At 35.8% G+C, this 6,845-nt stretch overlaps 1 long non-coding RNA gene across 1 annotated transcript; it reads right to left on the reverse strand.

Moving 5' to 3' along the window:
- Positions 1–457: 457 nt before the first annotated feature.
- Positions 458–6,405, reverse strand: LOC141353249 (uncharacterized). The gene is made up of 3 exons (XR_012360259.1): positions 3,841–6,405; positions 3,660–3,717; positions 458–1,582 (listed from the first exon to the last, which is right to left on the reverse strand). It is a non-coding gene; the product is annotated as an uncharacterized lncRNA (long non-coding RNA).
- Between the last annotated feature and the right edge of the window lie 440 nt (positions 6,406–6,845).

The following is a 6,845-nucleotide window of genomic DNA, read 5'->3' on the forward strand; positions in this document are numbered from 1 at the left end:
GCATTTGTCTTCATCACATGACTGTATATAACACATTTTTTTTACTTATTACAGTTTTTCTAAGTCTCTTTGGAGCATTCAAAACATTTTGTTCAACCTCTATATCATCAAGTCAGTTGTGCACAACATAAAAGCAATTTCTCATTGTTTTGGACAAATTGCAAATGCTTTAATACAATCATGCAGATTATTATACAATTGTCCAATATACAATTTCGTCATTAAAAATGGTAAAAAGGTGAATTCATCACAGTTTACATCAGAAAATACTGACACTTCTAATTGTGTAGGTACACTTGGTATATTGACAACATTTGACTAAACATTTTGACCCTCTTGTTCAAGAACAATGACACGCGGATTTGCTATTTTGATAACACTAACATGTTCACTGACGTAAAAATTTACTTTTAAGAGATGAACTACAGTAAGGATTTTGAACAAGTTACAGGCTTTTGCAGGACATCCATAATGTTGTGCAGTACAGATTGTTCTGAGAAATGCGCACATTCAGTTTAAGCTCCAAAGCAACTGAAAAAAACTAATTAAAGCACCATGAACTAACATGAATAACTGTATTGACATTAACTAACATTAACAAGAATTAATACATGCTGAAAAACTATATTGTTGATTGTTTGTTCATGTTAGTTAATGGATTTATTAATGTTAATGTTAAAGTGTTACCAAATATTCGATAAAATCTTTACTTTGAGATTAAAGCGTGTGAATTACAATGTTTTTTCTTTGAAATGTAATAATTTTTACTAACCTTTTACAATAAAAGAGAAGAGTTGAGAGAGTTCAGAGTTTGGTGCTGCTCTTTGTTGACTGATGATGCGTCACGGTTGCCACGACAACTCAGCTCTCATCTAGAACTTATGTTGTATTGACATTAACTAACATTAACAAGAATAAATGCATGCTGAAAAACTATATTGTTGATTGTTTGTTCATGTTAGTTAGGGATGCACCGAAATGAAAATTCTTGGCCGAAACCGAAAAAGAGGAAACCAAGGCAGAAAAACCGAAACACTGAAAGAAATTATTATGCCAATTATTAGTAAAAATGCATTTATGGCTATCACTGTGTACTAACTTTACTAGGGGTGTGTGACGGATCACAGAACTCACGGTTCAGATCACATTACAGTTTTTGACTCACAAATCAGTTACAGTTGCATGAAAGCATCAAACTGTCTCTAATAACAGGAGAACATTAATGGCTGCAAAGCTTACAAAGTGCTATGTGACATCTCTTTATTGTTCCAACCCAGATTGACTGTTCTTCAGAGTCAACCGTTTTGGTGGGAGGTTTTTCTTTCCCAGTCCAAGCATCACAGTCTGAATGAAGTTGAGTGTATTTGCCATGCATTTTGGGTAATCCAAATGCAATGCATATGTAACCCAAAACAAAAGACTTGAGGCAAGTTCTTAACATTATCCATAACAATACCTCCCTCCAGAATGATGGCAGTGGAGATGGGCTGGAGGACCACTAAGCTTTAACTCTCGTGAGGACTATCTTCCCTGACAACCGTCAGGACACCAACAGTGATGCATTCTAGAGCCTTGTCTCTCGCTGTTTAGATGCAAAGACACAAATTCTTTAGCATTGCAATTTATGCTAGTCTATAACATTCATTTTTATTGTTGTAATGTATTTAAAGCCACATTCTCTGATAACATTTTCACATTGGATTGTAACAATAAAGCAAACAAAATATATTTGATTTGGTTAAACTACAGCTATGGAGATCCAATAAGGTCTATTCTTGAACATTCTTGAACAGTGACACTGACAGTTCAACCTAGACTCCTTTTACTTAAATTTGAAATGAACGAATGAATATGTATAACGTTTATTTGGAACATTTTATTTCTATTTACATCTCTCAAATTAGTTGTGTAGGTATTAGGGGTGTAACGATAAGCGTATTCATATTGAACCGTTCTTTAGACCATTTTCCCTGCAACCATTTTATGTTATTTTAAATGTAGGTGCATCGCGAGTAGAGATGGGCGATATGGCCTAAAATCCATATGGCGATATGCATTGCTGCCTTTTGCCATAGCGGTATGTATTGCAGTGTGTTGATTTTAATAAACTATTTTCAGAACAGGTTATATCGACCCTTAGGAAAGCCAAACTGCTAAATGTATTTTTTTATACAAGTAAACCGTTATGGCTCTGGTAATTTCAACCCATCGCAGGCTCTTCTACTAGAAAATGACAACAGTATCAGAAGCATACAAATCACCACTACACTGCCTCTCTCTCTCTCTCGTTTGCTCACGCATGCACACACACACACACACACACACACACACACACACACACACACACACACACAGTGGATCAGCTCCTGCGTGAAGGCAAGAATGCACATCCTGGTGAATTTTGGAAGTTAGACGACTGAGCTGCAGCGGCCTGGCATAAGATTGATAAAAAAACACATTTGAGAAGAAAGGCGCAACAACTCAAAAAGACTTGCGTGTTTCACAATTAAAGACTGTAAGCCCTTTAAACCTTGACAAAAGGTACTTCTAAAGCCAGCAGCAAATGGCTGAATCCACAGGGAACTGCTTCCTAATTCTTGTTGAATTATCATCTGAAACGTTTCTCAAAGAATTCACATCTACCCCCCAAAGACGGCTACCCCATGGGGTGAGACAGAAGAGTCACATCCTGCCACACTTTCTCGTCCCCCTCTCCTCATGTTTTCAAAGCAAACTGTATATGAAATGCTACATTCTATATGCACAAAGAATCTGAGACTGGTCTTGTTTGGTGTCATATGAAGTGTTTTAATGCAAGTGGTACATTTGGGTTTATTAATATGACAACAGGATTCAATGTTAATCTGTAAACTTTACCTAATGTTGGGAGACAACTCCTACCTTAGACATGTTGACCAATCACCCACTGTATGTATATTAGGCAACACCCCTGAGTTTTACAACCAATCAGTACCAAATTCCAATATGCTTTGTCTCTCTGGATATTTAAGGGAATGATGTAAAATTGTTCAGCGGGTTTTTCTGTACATGGAAACTCACCCCTATGATGCTGTATCTTTGATACAGCATCATGTATTTTATTTTACTTTGAGAAATCTGTAACCAGATATTCACCATTTGCCAGGTATGCATTACTCTCATTTGATTATTTTTGTTTCTTCTTCGTATTTGAATTGGAATGTAAATTGGCTTCTGAATTATGTGTTTCCTACCTGGCTAATAAATTGTTATGTTTGATTTTATTCTGTGTTGCTCGGTAAATGTTGACACTGCAAGTAATATCGTTGTATCCGTAGTTACCGTAAGGATTGAAATCAGGCTAGGATCGGCCCAATCCCAGTTAGATAGTGAATAATACATCAGCTGAGGATTTGTGAGGGATTGTTTGCGCCGGAACACGCTTTCTTTTTTGGGCCGAACAGCCCAGGGAACAAAAGTTCATTCCTAGTTTACTAACGTGCGTCTGTGGAGGGAAAGTTCGCTGTGCATCGGGTGCAAGATAGGGCCGGCTTCATTATCAGACTTTAAATACCAGAGCTATAGGAAAAACGAAATCCTTGCAAAAATCTAATTATCAAGTTTTAATCATTGAACTTCAAGACAAGTGAACGGAGCAGTACAAAAGGTAAATGACTCACTTGTGGTTGGCATCTAGGATACTGTCTAGTCCTGGATATGATGGACTGTCCACAGTATCTATAAAGCCAGCTCAGAAATACTAATTACATCAAATATTTGAAATTCAACATATGCACAAAACATTATAGTATATTTCATCATACAGAATGATAAATTCATTTAAACACACAAGATATTTACTTTGAATTTCTTAAATTGATTCGCTTTTGTTGTAATCCAATTGCTCTGATGTAAGCATAACTTTTACTTTAACATGCAATAATAACAGTTATTAGTTGAAAATAACTTTTATTGCTGGGATTATGGAATGTGAGGAGGATTGATTACCATTCTGCTTGAGCCTGAAAGAGGACAGTTTAAAAAAACACAACAATTTAATACAACCAAAGTTCACAACAACTCACAAACAAGTAACATTACATGTGAAAACTAACATAGGCCTATAACCCACAGACAGTTCCCCTTATTAAAATGTGCACATTATGTACAAGATGACCTTGAATAATAAGGTAAGCAACGGAGTATGCCAGCAAATACGTTCCCTATCATAACAGACTATGATAAACTGTGTAAAAAAAATTCAGACAAGGAGACACTCTTGTCTGTAACGTGTCTGATCTGGGTACTACACGTGGTAACCATGGAAACGGCACAGCTATGAATACCGACCAGTGTTAAGTGCGAGTGTTAAATAAAATAACATTGTGGGGATATCCCCAATCATATGACGACACACGAGGTAATCTTGTCTTTGATAAGCACAGACTGTTATTATTGGTAGCTAAATTAGCATTAGTGCTAACTTTACAGCCTAGCTTAAAATAAAATGATACATACTTGTTCTGCCTAAACTTATAAAAATCAGTTATAAAGCTCAGGAAACTCACAAACCACCGGGATCAGTCTGTCATCATGCTAGTCAGTACGTTACTCGACAAAAGTTACCTTACTAGGCTTGTTCGACTTCATGCTGCGCCGCAAGAACCGACAGCCGGATGACGTCAAAGTATCGCGAGAATGATTCAAGAAATCTTATTTCGTCTCGCTCTCGCGATACTTTGACGTCATTTGGCTGTCGATTCTTGCGGCGCCGCATAACAATAAAGTTATTCCTGAATTTTAACGTGTCAAAAGTCTTTAAAGTTACCAATTTTCAACACCGAGAAAGTTGTGGATTGAAAAATGAATAAAGTATTGACCAAGTTTCAGCAAAATATAACGTTAGCCACGTTATGTCTATAATATAGTTCAGCAGACATTACTACACGAATATCAAGCACAAAACACTGGCGCTGACTTACAGAAACAAAACGGTGTGCACACGGGTAAAATATTTACTTACCAAATGAGTGTGCACAAGCACAAGAATATCGTCTGAACATTATCACAAGTGCCGTAGAAGCGATGTTTAGGTCCAGCTCCACCTGGTCAGTTGCAGCATGTGGTGAGGTGACATGACATCATGTAACCACCGTCTGCAAAATTACGATTCCCGCAACGCCAAGACCCGCCCCACGAAGCACCTTGATTGGTTGGGTTTAGGCATTTCAGAGAGGACTGAAATAATTTTTACTAACCTTTTACAATAAAAGAGAAGAGTTGAAAGAGTTCAGAGTTTGGTGCTGCTCTTTTGTTGACTGATGATGCGTCACGGTTGTCACGACAACTCAGCTATCATCTAGAACTTATATATGTCAAAAAAATAAATTTCTCTGGCCAAAAATATGTTTTAAATACATGCTAAATACATTTTGTAAAAAGCAAAGCTTAATTTAAATATTCTTTTCATTTGAAAAAAATATTTAGTTTAAACCTTCATATATAAAATGTATTTCAGGGGCAATTTTACAACCTATACAGCAAAAAAAAATTCCTGGCCAAAATATAAATGTTTTATAAAACGTACAAGTATGTTGTAAAATATAAAATTATTAGTATAATTTTGCCAACCCTGTATCATATAAATAATGTACATCGATGCATTTTTCTATCCAAAAATGACAGTTTGTTGCCTCTAATTCAGTGTTTTTGAATGGCCTGCTATCAACTTTCTGGAAGTATCTGAAGTCAACATGAATCACGAGGCGCTCAAGCATTTTGAACTCCTGCTGTCGTAACTCTCTCCTTTAAGAGCTGAGTGTTGAACTTCATTGGACTTTTTTTTGCCTAAAGTGTCAAATGTGACCACTTAACTAACCAATACACTTCAGTCTTACTAAGTCTTCTTTGTGTGTTTGCAGTGATGTTTATTAACATGTATAAAATACACTGAAAAAATGATCAATTTATTTAAGCTACATTTAAACAAAAAAGATTAGTAAAGTAAAATAAAATATAAAACTTTTGTTTAAATGTAGCTTAAATAAATTGATTGCAACCACTTACCTTAAAAAAAAATATTAAATTCAATGAATAATTTTTTTTCAGTGTACTGATGAAACTATAAAACTGCACACTTACCTTTATAATGAGGCAGCAAGAAACAGGTCAAACAGGGCAGCAAGAAGCTTCCCGGTTCGAGCCCCGGCTAAGTCAGGTGGCCTTTCTGTGTGGGGTTTGCATGTTCTTCCGGTGTCAGCGTGGGTTTACTCCGGGTATACCGGTTTCCTCCTACAGGTAAAACATGCAGGTTAGATGAATTGGAGATGCCAAATTGCATTTGTCTTCATCACATGACTGTATAAAACACATTTTTTACTTATTACAAGTCTCTTTGGACCATTTCTCAGATTAGAAATTAATTTTCAAAACATTTTGTTCAACCTCTACATCATCAAGTCAGTTGTGCACAACATAAAATCAATTTCTCATTGTTTTGGACAAATTGCAAATGCTTTAATACAATTTCGCCATTAAAAATGGTAAAAAGGTGAATTCATTACTACATCAGAAAATACTGACACTTATAATTGTGTAGGTACACTTGGTATATTGACAACATTTGACTAAACATTTTGACTGTCTTGTTCATGAACAATGACACGCGGATATGCTATTTTGAAGGCACTAACATGTTTACTGATGTAAAAATTTACTTTTAAGAGATGACCTAAAGATTTTGAACAAGTTACAGGCTTTTGCAGGACATCCATAATGTTGTGCAGTACAGATTGTTTTGAGAAATGCAAACATATATTTTAAGCTCAAAAGCAACTGAGAAAAACTATAATAAATGCACCATGAAC

The sequence above is a fragment of the Misgurnus anguillicaudatus genome, chromosome 21 (genome assembly GCF_027580225.2).
Source record: "Misgurnus anguillicaudatus chromosome 21, ASM2758022v2, whole genome shotgun sequence".
Taxonomy (NCBI): domain Eukaryota; kingdom Metazoa; phylum Chordata; class Actinopteri; order Cypriniformes; family Cobitidae; genus Misgurnus; species Misgurnus anguillicaudatus.